The sequence below is a fragment of the Dromaius novaehollandiae genome, chromosome 14 (genome assembly GCF_036370855.1).
Source record: "Dromaius novaehollandiae isolate bDroNov1 chromosome 14, bDroNov1.hap1, whole genome shotgun sequence".
Taxonomy (NCBI): domain Eukaryota; kingdom Metazoa; phylum Chordata; class Aves; order Casuariiformes; family Dromaiidae; genus Dromaius; species Dromaius novaehollandiae.
The window spans coordinates 18,614,100-18,630,542 of record NC_088111.1 but is presented as its reverse complement, the minus strand read 5'-3'; the positions used below and the strand labels follow the sequence as shown (position 1 = coordinate 18,630,542).

Below are 16,443 nucleotides of genomic sequence, written 5' to 3'. Positions count from 1 at the left end.
CAGGCTCCTGGTCTGTGCGACATCTCGTTATGTCTGATGCTGCTGTTATCGATGTACCTTACGGCCCCTTTGGCATGAGCTTGTAGAGCTGGAAAAGTAATGGCTTTGCAAAATTATTTCTTTCAACACAGAATTCAATTCATTTTGGAAGATTTTGAGACTCTACAAATCACACAGGCCGGTCAAATAAAATAAACAGCAGCACTTACCTATCCACTTAGATGTCAAATCTGTAGTCCAACTGTGCCTTTCAAATAAATGTGGATCATCAAAATAGCACAAAATAGCACAGGACCAGCAAGAATAGAAGATGGAACCTGGGAAATGGGAGGAAAAGATTCGATTTTAGTGTATTTTGTACTGATTGCTCTTTCTGCTCAAGCTCCAAGTTTCAGGGGGAGGGAGAAGGTGATAGCACATGTTTTAATGGTGCTAAGTTTTGCCACTTCCATTGACCTGTGTACTTAAAATATGTAGGTGAGTTAAACATGTTGCTCAGGATCAGCTCAGCCCAGCACTTTGTTCCCAGCAGTGAAAAGCACTGCTTCTGCAGAAAGAAAAGCCCTTCAGAAGTCAGACCAGACCAGACAGACTGGATAAAGCCCTGAATAACCCAATCCAACCGTACAGCTGACCCTGCTCTGACCAGGTGCTTGGACTCCTGAAGTCCCTTCCAGCCTGAATTATCCTATGATAGTACGAATTGTCTGTCCTTTCTTTTTCCATCTGGGACTCACTTGTTTCCTAATAATCTTCTTGGGCCTGGAACCACAACATTTAATTCCTTCAAAAATCTGTCAACATTTACTATCATAACCCTCTCAATTTATAACACCCTCACTTTTTCAATCCCACCATTTTTAGACTCACAGGCGTCTACTGAATTGAGTACCTTGGTTTACTGAAAAATTGCATGAGAAAGTATCTCTTTTCACCAGTTCTCATTTTGCTGCCTCTATATTTCACTGAGTGTCTTTTGTTGAGACAAGGAGGACAGAAGCTCCAAATCTACTGTCTTTAGACCATTTTATTAAATTATATGCATCGCACCCTCGTGTCCATTCTCTAAAAATAACAGTCCCAGTCCTCTCTCTTTGCCTAGAACAATCTTCTCTGGCCCCTAATCATCTCCACCAGGATTCCCCGAACCTCCTTCATTCTGCACTTCTTTTGCTAAGGTGTATTAACTAGTACTACACACAGCAGACTGATGATACTGCTGATGATGGAGTTATATAAAGAAGCAATAATATTGTCCATATTCCTTTGTAGTTCAGGCCTTGCAGATCCTAACATCTCATCTGCTTTTTCTGCAAGCACCTGCTTGTTGAGCAAAGGTCTTACTCAAACATAGATACCAAAAGCTCTTCTAGGATTTGGTATCATTATGGCATCCTGTATAAGTTCTCCCTTTTCCACCTCCACACTCTAATTTATGCTCCTCCACAATGAATTTCATGAGCTGCTGTGTTATTCACAGCTCAAAGCCTACTGGAATCACCTCTGATCTGGACTGAGATGTAGAAGCTGTGTCACTGCCCACTGCCTGGTGGGACCATCAGGCACACTCCGAGGAACGGTGGATTCAGAACGAACCCTTGAATGCTCTTTGTTATCTTTCAGTCAGTTTCCTCCATCAGATGGCTTATCATTCATGCTTTATCTCTTCCCCTTTTCCAAATGACTTCTGAGCAAACTACATTAATCTGTTCTTTATTTCCTAATTTGATGACCAATCCAAATAATTCCATTAGACTACTAAGAGACACTCTTTTGGAGAAACTGGACTACCAGGTTGACAAGATGCTATCACATTAAAAATATGTAATGACAAACATCTGAAAAGAAGCTGATGATCATTTCAACCAGTTTAACAGATACCTTCAAAAAGCTTACAGCTTTGTAAATACTTAGTTCTTAAAAAAGTAGGTAGAACATCTGCTATCCTCCAACCTTCCACAGCAGCTGCTCTTTTAACAACTGAAAGCGTATTTTTGCTAGCAGTTGAACCACTTGACACAATCTCTTCTGAACTCTTGGATATGCAACATCTGGGCCTGGTTACTTACTGCTGTTAAATTGTCCGTTTGTTCCAGGAACAATTCTCCTGCCACTTTAGTCTCCAAGAATATGTCATCATTATGGCTAGAAAGAGGAGATCAGTGCTAGGTAGGCCTCAACGACTTCCCCTCTCCTGACCCCTAGTACTGCCTCAGTACATACCCTCCTCACTTACTCACCTTAAAAGCTATTTACTAACTGAAGCCTAACTCAACACCTTCAAAAACAGTAAGTATCATCCTCTATTATGAGCAGTTTCCTGGGGTTCACAAGAATTACTGTGTGAATGGGGATTATTCAACACTAGAAAGTGAGGCAGAAACTAACCTTAACATTTTTTAAATTGGTAAACATACCATTCCCTGGCAGAGAAAGTACAAATCACACCATCCTGCAGACAGATTTGTTAACGTCTCTCCCGACAACTCCACCAGTACACAGCCTAAAAGGCTTTTGCGTTCCCTAACTGGGTCTAAGAGGATATGGTGCTGAGCTTGCAGCACCCCTCTCCACTAGACGAGAAACATGGACTCGGGGCGTGTTTTGTGTGCCAAGCACCGCGGGGATTGCTCCAGGAAGGGTGGCACCGTTCTCAGCAGGAGTACCTTCTCCCACTTCCTCCACCAGCAAGATCGACATGGGAGTGGTCCTGACAGTCCTGTAAGGCTGGCCACAATTTAAGGGATCAAAGTGACTGAGAGCTCCTCAGTCTTCAGAAATGAGTTAATTGTCAGGGCCAGGATCCAGGTTGCTAATTACAGAGTGCTGACAGAAGTGGGGATGCTGGGATGCATGCTGCTGCATGCTGCTGCATTGGCACTTAAAGTTTTATCATCCCCTCTCCTCCTCCTTTTTTGAAAGCTGCAGTTTGAAGATCTGGAAGGCTGGCAGCAAAACTTTTACTGAAGCCAGTCAAAACACAGCAAGGGGAAAGAATTTCTGTGGTGTTTGTTCTGGAAACCACACCAGAAGGCAGCCCCAAGGGATTCTTCCAGACCAAATCCTGTAACAAAAAAATCTTCCTACAGGTTCCCAATACTTCCCATTCCTGATGGAGAAGAGCTTGTATGTCCACAGTGTAACTTCTGCAAGAGCATATTATCTTCTACATTGTTAGGATCTCTCTTCACTGGAACTTATTCTCCCTAGGTTCCTGTATTAACCAGTTTCTTTCTCTACGGCACACACTCTCCTACAGAGACATAACGCTAGAGCCACACAGTGCAGATTCTCTGTGTTTGTGGAAGTGCAAATATAATATATAACACTGAGGAGAGCAGTGGTTGCTCAGTGAGGAGACCACAAATGTAAGTGCAGAAGAGTACCAACCTTCCTGTCCTAGTCTCTGTCCGCTTTCCTGTGCCAGAAAAGGGTAGCTGAAACAGATATGGAAATACAGACAATGACAAATTAACTCCAGTCTATACAAGCAAGAAAATGACAGCTAAGAAAATCATAATCAGATTTTAATGAGCAACCTTAGCAATGACCAGTATCAATGTCTACCAGACACTACCCACTTATATTCCCCCATATCCCATCAGTGCATCCTGTTCACATTTCCTTTAAAGCCAAACCCCTCACTAGTACCTTGTACGTACAGCAAAGCATTTTATATCCAGTAAAATTTTTATCACATTCCAGACATGAATTTTAAATTACTACTTACATGACAAAATGCCCTTCTGTTTTTCAAGAGTTGTAGAAACTAGCATCCTACTTTATAAAGCACCTCATTCAAAATAGAAAAATTTTACGTCACACCTCCTCTGGAAGGATAAAGGGGAAGTAATCATAAAAATAAAAACTAACGGTTGCTCAGGTGCAAATTCTCATGGCTTGTATGCAAACACAGTAGCATACAAATCAAATCTATCCAGCTGGTGTTTCAAAATGCTCATTTCATGTGACTGAAAACAACACAAAAAAATTATTAACTTAAACAGAAAAATACAATGGAGAACTAAGGACTGTTTAAAAACATTTCAACAGAGGCCCAAAACTGAACCACCCCACAATCAATAAAGAGAACAACAGTTGTTAAAAGCTAATCTGATTTTCAGAGAAAGAGAGAAATAATCAGAGTAAGAATAAAACCAAACATGTAAAATAGCAACATGATAATGGAATTGGACAGCACTGAATATAAAAAAAGGAATTGTATTAAAATGAGAAGGAAGACGATTAATTTTCTGGTCAGAAAAATTAAGGACATTCAAAAGGAGCTTTTGGTGTACATCAAAAGCAGAAAAACCTAACAGCGCTATTGGATCATTATTAAACAAACTGTAAAACTGTTAATACTAACTCAGAAATAAATGTTCTAATAGTATCTATCACATAATGATGACGAAATTAGCCTACTCCAATAGTAGCCCAAAGACTATTAAACTGCAGCTCCTGAAAGTATTTCTATCAACAGAATCGGACAAATTGCAAGCAGAAGTTACAGGAAGACTGGCTAAGAGCTCTCTAGACTGATAACTGTGATTTTTCAAAAGGACCATTAGGGAAGTAAACACCCATCTTCCAGACTGAGATCAATGCCAGGCTGTTAAACAAATGGCTTATATGAGACTTCATGAATAAAGATGGATAACAAAATTAACACGTACCAACACAGTTCTATGAAAAACAAGCTCTCCTGGGTTAACTTAATATCTTTTTAATGAGATCTCTGGGTCCTAGAAGAGGTGTAATTATTTTGTAAACCATTAAAATCAACACAAAACACATTCAAAATGATTAAAATCTAGCTGCCATATAGGTTTCAAAATGCAACCGCAAACAGAGAGCAATCATTGAACATGTATGTTTCTGGTATGATCCCACAGAGATTCGCTCTCAGCCTATTTTGTTTTTCTCTTATTTAGCCTTTGGAAATGAGTTAGGAGAGACATAAACCAGCACTGACCAAGCTGTCTGATGACACGGACAAGGGAACTGCCAGACAGGGTCGATGACGGACCACGGCAGAACGATGCAGACCACTTGATAAACCAGCACAACGTGCAATACAAATCTCAACACCAAGTCGTATTTTAGGAACAGGCCATACTGACAGGATAGCAAGTCTATCCTGGGAAGCAGCAACTACAAAGGCATTAAGAGTCCTGACATATAATCAGAATAATGGGTGGGTCTGTATATGATTCTGTGGCCAAATTGATAAGTATACTATAGCAGCAAAAAGGTTGCATTTCCTTCATACTTGGCCCTAGTGAAAACAGCAGCGACATTGCTATGGTGAACCTATAGCCTGATTCATTCACAAACAGGAGACGTTACTCACAGATAATAAAGCCTTAGTGGCATATAGCTTAGGAAAGACTTTCTTTCCAACTGCCCTTTTGGTACAAAGAAAAAAGTTTTACCTATTCCATCACTCTTCCAGAGTGACCAGAGTGTTACCTTACCCCAGGTGTCTGATTCAACTCAGACACCAACAGTTTTGAACATTTCAGAGGATTCCATCATTCTGTAGGACAAAAAATGATCAAGAATAGAGCCATCAAGAGTTACAGATGTTTGTGGAAAGGAGATCAACTGAATAATCACTGAGGAAGTACATACAAAGAGAAATAAGAAAATTTTATTGCTAAATATTCAAGCCATTTCTTTTCAAAAGGACAGTGTTATTCTAAAGGGCATTAATTATTAAAGGGGATATTTACTTAAAACAGTGCAAATTATACTGACACTTTTCAAAAACTTTATCTGCTGATTTTAGATTATGTCAAAGCTTATCAGCACAAAAGCCAAATACACAGTGAAATTTAATTTAGTATCTTGATTTTCCTGTGTTCTCCACAACAGTAACATACCTGCTTTGAAAAGGTGACCAAATTCATCACAGATTTCTACAGGCAGTCTAATCCTATACCTTTTACACTAACAATTAATTAATTTACGGTAACGTATAACTTTTTATCTTCCCAGCCAAAATAATATATAAGAGCTACAGTAAATACATAACATACTACCTTGTGGGTAAATTGCTTTACACTGCTTCTGTCCTATCATACCTGTTCTCCATACTGACCAAGTATATTGGAAGTAGACAAGCTTGCTTTACAGTTCTCAAAATATATTTTTTATATTTCTTCCCGTTAAACTACCTTTTCCTTTTACTAACTTAAGTCCTTGACATCCTCAATATATAAATATATCATTACCTACAGACTTGATGTGAACGCTCTGGGAACCTCTGGTATCATACCAGTAATTTCAGGGATGCATAAATGTGTCTGTTCCATAGACTACTAATAACAGCAAGAGGTCAGCTCGCAGACCACTTTGTCCGTTGCTCTATGTTTAGCTTTCTGGAAAATTCTTTCTAGAACCTCTGAAGAAGGGCCTTAAATACAACTGAGGACGCTGAAGCACAGTTTGAGGTTCACTGGCATACAATAAAGTGTCAAACATCCTGCTTAAACTGCTATTTTCTACTATTTGACACCTCCTTTGGAAAACGTTTTAAGGAAAATTGAGCCAGTGGGAAAAGCAAATGCTCAAAAGAACTTGAGGTCCATTTTCTTCCAAACGCAAAGCTTATGATAATTTTTTTTTCTGTTTCTGTTTCCAATCTGCTGCTGACATGGCCCCGTAGTGCAAAGAAATATAGCATTTCCTAGGTATACAGAAAACTGTTTCAAGACAAACAGCAAAATCAAAGGGGAGGGGAGGGACCGGGAGGGAGATGAGGAATAGGATCTGAAGGAGACGTGAAAGCCAGCCAAACCAGGGTCTTCGTAATCAGAGCAGTGACTGTACCCAGCTTGCGGTTTTTGAGAGTTTATACAGCAGCCAGTAGACCGAGCATAAATTAAAGTTATTGCCTTTGGGTGTTACTAGAATCAAACTATTTACTACAAATAATAAATGTTTTAGCCCTAGAAATGCATAATTTCTGCTTTATTTAAGATCATCACGACTACTGGAAGCACCTGCACATCTGCAGGATCAGGGACAAAGTCTTGTTATTAAAGCAGCCAACACTGCCTGTTTCCCCTCAAGGTGGGCCCATTTTCCCATGCCCCTTGGGCCTGGAAGCGATAGGTAAAATTCGTTACTGCTTCACAAAGCAGCCAACAGTCCTCGACACTGTTCCTCCCAGTGACATTGCTTGAAGGAAGGTAGCTTTAAGAAACTGCATGAGTTAAGCAAAGTTTTTACTGAATCTTCCGAGCAGCCCTTGACACTACCACTGTGCCGTTTGGTACGTGGAGTTTGCCTGTAGTACCCAGCCCACTTACCGCAGGCACGCTTCTGCGCAGGGCCGCTGCGGTTCAGGGCGTATCAGGCCGCCAGCGAACACCCTCGGCTCTGTTGAGCCCTGGCGGTTTTTATTTTGACGACCTGCGATGCCAGTGACTGAGGCTTCGTCCCACCGAACGGCTGTGGGGCAGCAAAGAGCCGCCTTTCCAAATCCGCCCGCAAAGGCGCCGGCCGGGCCGGGGAGGTCTGCGGTGACCAGACCGCTCACCTAACGCCCCTAACGGCTCGGCCGCTCCTCTCGTTCTAACAACGCGTGACGTCGCACGCCGGGGCTGGCGTCACAGCGGCGTCGAACGCCGCTGCCGTGACGCCAGCCCCAGCGCGCGGCGCCGCCGCCTCCCCGCCAGCAGGTGGCGCCGCGCCGGGGAGCGCCGATGGCGGCGGCCGGGTGAGCTCAGGCCGCCCGCTCGCCGCCCTCCCCACAGAGGCGCGGCCCGCCCGGGCCGCCGCCGCCGCCCCCCGCCCGCCGCTGACCTCTCTGCCGCGGCACGGGCTCCCTCTGCTTCTCGCGCCCCGCCACAACGGCGGGTAGCACCGACACCGAGGCGAAGCGCATGCGCCGCGCGCCAACCGTCCGCCCCCCCTCCCCGGGCGGTGCGCGCATGCGCGCTGGGCCTGGGCCTCACCTTGCCCGCGCAGGCGCAGAGGACTCCCGCCGCCGGAGCGGTTGCCATGGTGACGGTCCTGTCAGCCGGGCCCGGCGGCGGCGGCTCGCGGCCCTTCCGCGGCCGGCAGCGGCGCTCGGCGGCGCCCCCCCAGGCGAACCCGGTCCGCAGCGGGCAGCCCCGCGGCCTCGCAGCGCTGCAGGGCCTCAGCGCAGCCGCCCCAACCGCGCGAAAAACAAAATCCAGCCGCGCTTGAGCGGGGCCGCGGCTCCGGGTGTCCCACAGCTGAGCGGCGCTGGGGCGAAAACAGCACCAAAACAGGAACATGTACCCCGCAGCGTCGCCTCCTTTTTTCTTTTTTTTCTTTTAAGAATTAAAATCTTTGGAACAGGCACATGTAGAAGCATATACACGTTAAGGAGATAAAGACATACGACCTGCTTGTGAGCACCGAAAATTCACTGCTTTGGCCGTGCGGTTAAAAGCTGCGGTATGCAGCTGTGGGCTACAAAGCTGCCGTTAAAGCCTGTTATCATTGTAATATAATATAATCGTAACGCCTCGGGGATGTATTGAAATTTGAAGGTGAACAGCTCTATGCCTCAGGCTTTCAGGGAGCTCATCGGGCAACTGAAAGAGCATCACCTTCTTACTTTGTGCTTTTTACTACCCGGAGGTGAAAAGGAAGCTGGGCATCATGTTTCCACAGCGTTCGGTTCAGGCTCTGAGATCTCATCCCGAATTTTAACTCTGAGCTGTGTGCAAAAGCGATTTCCTCCAAATGAGCAGTTAGTGGTGGTAAAGGTCTGCAGGTACTAAACTCACCAGAGGTGCAGGGGCTTTCTCATACACTGGCTTTCCATTTTGAATGCAGATTTCTGTGTTGAAATCAGAGTTTTCCCTTAAAGCTCAGTATGGATGCAACAAGGACCAAGACTACTACTAGTAACATTTCTGAACAGGCCAAGAGGCATATAGAAGAAGTTTAGCAGCATATAGAAGACGCTGCAGCTGACCATCAGTGACATCCCTATTCATTTGCTCCAAAAACATCAAGTACTTTACTGACAGTAACACTATGTCTAAATGTAACCAAACTGATGGCTCCTTTACATGAATCAGCATTTATTTTTTGCATAATTACATCTCAATCCCTAATTTGACATTACCGAAACAATTTGGCATTGTCATAGCATTGCCAGTTTGGAAATTTTATAGGAAAAATAACTACAACTTTTAAAACAAAACAAGCTACTGAGACACTGTGCTTTTTCGGTACCACTAAAGCAATTTAATTTTTAACCCATGCTAAATTCAAACAATTTTAGCTTGAATTTTAAGCAAAAATGAGGGCCCTTGATTATTTTGGCAAGATTGATCAGTATATTTTATGTAGTGAATCTCACCAGGAGATAGACTGTGCCCATACGACAGAACCCAAAACTGCTATGAAGAAATCCTTTGGTTTGTGTCTTTCAACACTTCTGTTAGTTTATTCAAGTTCTTTCTCAAGTTGCTACGCTTTATGGGAATTAGAAGCTCTTAAGAAAATCCTGCAAGAACTTACAAGCAAATATTGCTCAAACATACTGAAAATACTCCAGTTACGATGTACTGCGACATCATATTGGTTCCACAATTACTACTAAGCCAAATCACAGTGACATTTTGTTGCACAATACCATAAATGCATTTCTTGAGCACCAAATATTTAAAACAAAAACCCAAACTAAACATTAGAGAAGCAGGAAACTTAATCTAGGGAGAGCGCTAAATTATTCCAAACAATCTTATTTTTGCCTTCATATTCTCACCTGTGTTTTCAAATAGACAAAGCGAGGAAGAGACTAAGCAGAAGAGGAGACCCTGACAAACAGCCCAGGTAAAACGTAAGCTTTCTGCAACTGCCAGATCATGTTCCTCTCCTCCCAACTATGGCCATAGCACTTGCTGCTGTTGAGCCCCAAAGGCCACGTCCTCTTTGCTAGATGCCATTGAGGTAGGCAGCCAGAGGACATCAAGGGGCTTCTCTGCAAGAAGCCAGACAGCCTGCAAACCCTATCACACACCTGCGGTCTGTGAAATTGCCCATCAGCATTACACAACAAGCGACACCGAACACAGTGAACACACACCATCTTCAGCCAGAGACCAGCCTCCACATCGCTGCTGCCAGACAACACTGCAATCCTGGTCCCTTCTATTGTGTTTCATGGAATCACACAGAATTTTCCATGGCAAAAATGCTGAGGCATGAAAGAAAAGGACCCCTCGGAAATGTGAAATGTGTAACATGCACAAGCATCTGTTTTTTTCACCACTTGAATCATTTACAACTTACTGTGTTCAACTTGTGTAGCGCAGCCACCTTGAGTCTTGTTGATGCATGCAAATACATTGCAACCTTTTTAAAATCTGCACTTAAAAAGAACCAGCTGAATTGTGGTATTTTTATATAGACAGGTTCCAAAACACAGAGATTTAACAATACCTACTGGCTACCAAACTGGTATCTATTTCACAGGACATTTTTATGCCTTTATTCCTGAAAGGCAACAAGGACACGGTTGCTACAAAAGGCTCTATTCACTATTTGTACACAAGACTATCTGGAAGATGCAGCCACAATAACAGGTATAGAGAGAGGAAGGAGCTCTCCCAAAATCATGCAGCTGATCAGAGGCAGGATATCTGATTCCCTGCATAGGAGCTGACCTGCAGGACTTTCATTAGTAATCTTTTTAAGAATTCACTTTTTCTTCCCATTAGGGAAACAGCCTGCCTCCAAGATGACCAACTGGTCCCCAATCACAAAGTCGTCTTTGCGTTCAAACAGCAGCCGCGGCTCTCCCAGCTACTGGAGTTTGCAGCCGCTCACTTAGGGCCTGCCAGCACAGCGGGGCTGCGATGTCACCTTCTGGATACCAGAAGCCCCCGACCCGCCAGAGACGGATGGTGACTCGAGGGTATGGGCAGCAGTGGAGGGCAGACGCGGTTCCTGCCAAGCAGGGAGTGCGGGCTCTCCTGGCTCAATGCAGGGAGCTGGCAGACAACAGCTCCCTATTGGACTTCAGCCAGAACAAGACGGCTAAAAATGGTTTGGAGCAATGACACGGGACAGGGATGATGTGCTGGGCTGGCAGGGCTCAAAAACTAAAAAGGCAAGAAAGACACAGACTAACGGAAGTGAAGCCACTTCTACAGACATGCCTAAAGCATGAGCATAGGGCCCCAGTGCTTTAAACTCTAGCATGAACATTTTGTCTTAACTAGAAATACATGCTATTAGTACCCTCCCAAGAATTATACAGCTACATAGATGTAGAGAGATCCTTGAAATAGCAACACTTCTGATACATGTTGCAAAGGACAGGATATTTACTCTCCAGCTTTATTTTTGAGCTTTCTCTCTGGATAGCTATGATCATGTACAATACGGTCAGTATTTCCAATATTAAATGTATTTTAAAAACAGCTGTGCTTGAGGTCACAGTGTAATACCATTTACACTAAATACATAAACCTATATAAATAAAATGTGCACATTATATATCATCTATACATATACACATTTATTCCCAGAATGCTAAATTAAGCACATCTTAAAATTTGTGTTTCGCCTTGTTCGCTCTGCTCAGTCTGACAGGCAGATCCACTGATCTGTATTAAGACTTTTAACTCTGGTGGCTGTTTGGCAACTTCAGACTAACTTTTTGAAGCTTGCAATACAAATTGGCTCAATCCAGGCTAGCAACAATCAGGGAAGCAGTGAAGGGGCCTAGTCTAATAGCAGTGGATGGGAGGACTGAGCAAAGTTCAGCTTTAACCTGCCCTTCACAGGATCTTGTGAGCTTTGGCCATGTTGGATGATGGAACTCAGCACAATACTCTGTGCACTGACTCTCTTGAAAGGACAAAGCAAGAAACAATGCAGCATTTTCCTCAAGAACAGTTTTCTTTTTTCCCTAAGGTGTAAACTTTGGGATGGTGCATGCCAGTATATATTCCTCTCTCTCTTCCTGTAAGCCTGCCAGATAACTATGCAGGTTCCCGTTCCATAAGTCACACAGCAGGAGTTGGACAGGATACACTTCAAATTAACTTGCTCTAAAATAATATTTTCCTCCTGTTCTCCTTGAAGGCGAAATCAAATACAATTTCCAAGAAGAATCACCATCATTCAATAAGTGCACCAGGCATTCAATGTGTACTAAAAGTCTAAAAACTTTAAAAATTCAATGACCAATTAAAAATATGCTTAAGCCTTGATTTCTTGAAGCATACTGCAAGATAACCTGCTGCACCTGCTAAACTACTTGAGGCAAAACAAGCCCAGTGATTTAGATACATTAGCAAAGACAAAACTCAAGCGGATTCTCCCTCTGCCTCCTGTCACAGCTCTGACTTCCCAAGTTTCTCAGAGTTTCCTTTGGGACCGTTCCATTATGCACTTACTTACTGATTTACTTCTGCAACAGGTTTTAACCCAATTACCCCTCTTTTACGTGGGCTACAAACGGAGAACCAAGTTTTGCTTGGCTTCACAGACTGCTTCTTGTTAACTGTTTTTACCTGACCCCAAATCCCATGCAGATAGTATCTTGACATTTGGAATAAAGTCAGGCAGAGATTTTTAATGAGGATTTGTTATGACATGTTTTGCCATCTAGACTTAAGAGGCGGAGGAAACTCTGCTTCTTTCACCAAGTTTTCATCCTTCCTGCTGCATGCAAGTAGATCAAGGCCAATGAGACAATCAGGAGTCCTTATAAGTTTAAGTACTTACAGAAGTCTTTGGTCCTTGCACTCCTGCCAATTACTCCATTTCGACCAGGACTGATGGCATATTTTTTATTCAGTCCCACCTGTTCACACTCCAGACTGTTTCCTGGAACAGTCAGATCAGAGTGGGCTTGTGATTTGAGACTGATTTCTTGCCAGAAGGGGCTCCAGCTCTGACAGTGGAAGACAGTGATGTGGGACCACCTTTCTGTCATGGATGAGAACGAGAAAATGACTGTCAAGGCAGATAAACTGCCCTCTTGGCTTGGACTGCATCGCAACCACAGCATCAGTCACTAAGGGCTCTAGAGAAGATGGAGGTAAATGTAGAGGGGAAGGAAAAGGAGGAACAAAAGATGATTCGGAGAACAGGAGGAGAGCAAATGACTTTTTCTGGAAAAGAGCTTTCTGCTGATGAAAGAAAAGGAAAACCTGGGTTCAGCTGTGCACAAGGGACTTGAGGTGAGCTGTTCTCAGTTAAGAAAGATAGCAATACAGAACAGCAAGGTCATTTTTAGCAGGCCATCCTCTTCTTCCTGGGCAATAGGGTAGGTTTTCAACTGGAAAGAATTCTGTAAAGGATGATTCCAGCAACCAAGCTTCCAGGTCTTTACTGAAATCCCAGGAATTTTTGAACTCTGTTACTGAGAAAGTGCATGATCATCTCTCCAGATAAGATTTGGGCAGACCCAGAACTGCCCTGGGAGGAGTCTTCAAATGAATAAGGCATAGGGCAGGAATGCTTTTGGGAAGAGGCTCCTCAAGTTCCTGTTACGTTCGTGTTGCCTACCTCATCCAAACCCAGGAGGTACTTGCCTATATGCCTTTGGATCTTGAAGAAGTGGTTGGTTCTACTTTGTGTTGGGGCTCTTAAGTCCTGGGTTGTACCCCTAACTCAGATTCACTGTGTTTCTTAGGGAAATTTATTTAATCTCCATACAAACTTTATTTGTGCAACGAGAATAACTCTGACTTAATTAATTCTCCCATCTTCCTTGTGAAGTAACAACTGTAAAGCGCTACAGAAGTGCTAAACATTATTAATGGCTCACAAGTTCTCTTCTTTTGGAAACCATGGCCATTTCTTCCCATAATGTTTTAAACAGTTGCTGCTTGAGGAGCTTAGATTGCAGATTCCTGGCCTGCGGTTTGTCCATAAATCATAGAGCTGGAACCTACCCAAGACACTCTCGATAGTCTCAGCAGGAAGTCTGGATGAGAGAAAACTCTGTTCTCAATCTGGCCCAGTGAACTACTTTATGGTCCGGTCCAGTTTCAAGGTCCTGAGCCAGACGTGCGAGGGATTCTGTCCAAGTTTAAAAGCACGAGGTCTCAGGAATGTCCTTTCAAACTGGATTTCACTGCCTATAAATATTTTCCATCTCCTGCCCTGGAGAATATAGGTTTGCCTCCACAGCTGATGAGCCTGGGCAGAGCAGGAGAGAAGGCCACACTGTTCATCACCAGCAGGAGTTTGTCAGCACACAAACTGTTACTTGTAGAGAAAACTTTAAAAAGAACCCAATCCATACTGAAAGCCACTTCTGAACCTAAAAAAGACACATAGCAGTTTAACAAAGTCCAAGTAAAAGTCAAACCTTATAGACCAATTTTCTGCACAGAGCAGGGCTGAGCATTGCTTAGAGTCAGGAACCCAAATAAATCCCAGTAGATTCTTTGAGGTTGGAGATCCCCAGTTCTCTCCCATGGGAAGATCTGGCAGAGCAAACACAGAAGCAAAGGACACAACCAGCCCATGCCCCAGTGTTTCACAGCAGCATTCCCCCCCACTGTGCACGCTTGGAACGCTTGGTTCTGCTCAATATGCTGAAAGAATCAAGGGTCTCTACTCTGGCTGCAGGAAGAGCACAAGCCAGATGGAAACTGGTTAGTGATACAGTGCTTCTGCAGATGAGTAATTTAGTATATGAGAGGAAAGGATGGGATCTGGGAGGAAAAGCACAGCCCCAACTTCACCACTACAAACAGCACCCAAGCTTTGACGCAAGATCCATACTCCATACAAATCTTCCCTGCTTGCCCAGCACGTTTTGACACTGTGCAGAGAAAAAGTAAAAAAGCAGGTCCTAACCAGCTTCCTATACCTCCCTTTTACCATCACGTTAGAAACAGCTCATCCTTTACACAGCTTTCATTAACCAAAGTGCCTCTGTTGCATTCCATGAGGAGACTCTTTCAGGGCCAAAGCCATTTGCAGACCAGCTTTTGAGCAAGTCGTTTGTATTGCTATCAGCAGTTTTTTTCCTCCAAACTAATGCTGTTACCTCTCCCTTTCCCATTAGGATCTGTTATGTTAGCCACGTATAGAGACACCAGTTTCTCTCCACAGGTCTTTGCAAAGTAAAGGGAAAAGGTGAAACAGAGAGGTGAGGACTTGGAGAGGCAACCGGTGCATGAAATGGTGAAGCTTAGTGCATCAGACAAGGCAGCATAATCATATATGGGACACTGGCGCCAAAGTACCCTCCTGATCCTGCTGCTACTGCTCCTTGCTGCATACAGGCCCCTGGGACTATCGTCACCTCACTGTGTTTGATGCGGTGCAGTGACAGAAGGTGGGTTTGCACTCCAACAACAGAGCTCTTGTTGATCTTCTAGTCACCAACCTCTCATGGCAAAAATCAGCACATCGAGGGCTGCTCGGATTCCTAGAGGATTCCCAAGATTGGAAAGGTTAAATACACATCAGACAGAGTTCATGCTTGTCTTGGAGTAAACATGCTCTGAGTGCATCAGATTTTATAAACTAGCATCAAGCTTCAGTTCAGGCATTATATCAACAGATGCTATTTTAGCCACTTTATCAGTGAGCTCTGGGTGACTAGCCTGCAGGCTAATGCACTCACCTACTGTACTGTTAACATCATAAATTCAGCAAAGCTTTTCATTTCTTCAGTCGGTGTTCACAAAACACACTGCATTACAAAGGTCTAGCCACATGGCCACATTGTATTTCTCCTAACCTATTATGTGCTATAAAGCTTTGACCTGCATGTACAGTATCTAGTAATTTTTCCTGTGTATTTACATCGATTTTGATGGCAAATGATCTTACATCTACTTTTAAGCCAGGAATGCTGCCCAGCCTCTGAACTGTATAGTTGAGCCCACAGACATTGTCTACTTCTGGAAGTAAAGCCTTAAGCTTGTTTAGCTATGTCAGCATAGCTGCAGGCATACTCTTCCAAGCTTTAAGTACGGACAACTTGTGAGTATCTCTTTACTACACAATCAAGAAATCCCAGCGTAATCAAAGACAAGATGTCATCCATATCTTACTGGGAGCTGGATCAAGACCTGTGGCCTCCAGCTCAGCTACACAGCTACACTACGGACACAGAAGGTGGCTCCTTGTTCTACTCAACATCTCCCTGAACTTTCATACATTAATTCCTCTTCTGCATCTGAATAAAACTGAATTTTAAGGTGATGTTAATGAAACATCTAAAAATGGCACTCCACACAGCAAACCTTCCTCATTCTTCTTCACACAGCCAGACTTCCTTTAGCTTCCTGAGGTCATGTTGTTCTGGGAAAGAGCTGGAGGTTATCCTGTCCAGCAGAGCATCCCAACTGTTAATCAAATTCAGCCTACAGAATCTTTATCTGGCAATTTAAGGATAAACTAAACAGATACCACAGCCACCTCAGAGCTGCCACTAAGAAGGGGAAAGAATTCTTGTAAACCAATTTGTCT

The 16,443-nt window shown here is 43.5% G+C and overlaps 1 protein-coding gene across 1 annotated transcript in view; it reads right to left on the bottom strand.

The window, feature by feature from the left end:
- Positions 1-7,785, bottom strand: part of LOC112987702 (uncharacterized) — an 85,737-nt gene extending 77,952 nt beyond the window's left edge. The window contains exons 1-3 of the mRNA XM_064520541.1: positions 7,317-7,785; positions 3,391-3,437; positions 210-317 (exon numbers count right to left, since the gene is read on the bottom strand). The gene's annotated coding sequence lies outside the window, so the exon portion shown is untranslated. The remainder of the gene's footprint in view (positions 1-209; positions 318-3,390; positions 3,438-7,316) is intronic.
- Positions 7,786-16,443: the final 8,658 nt, after the last annotated feature.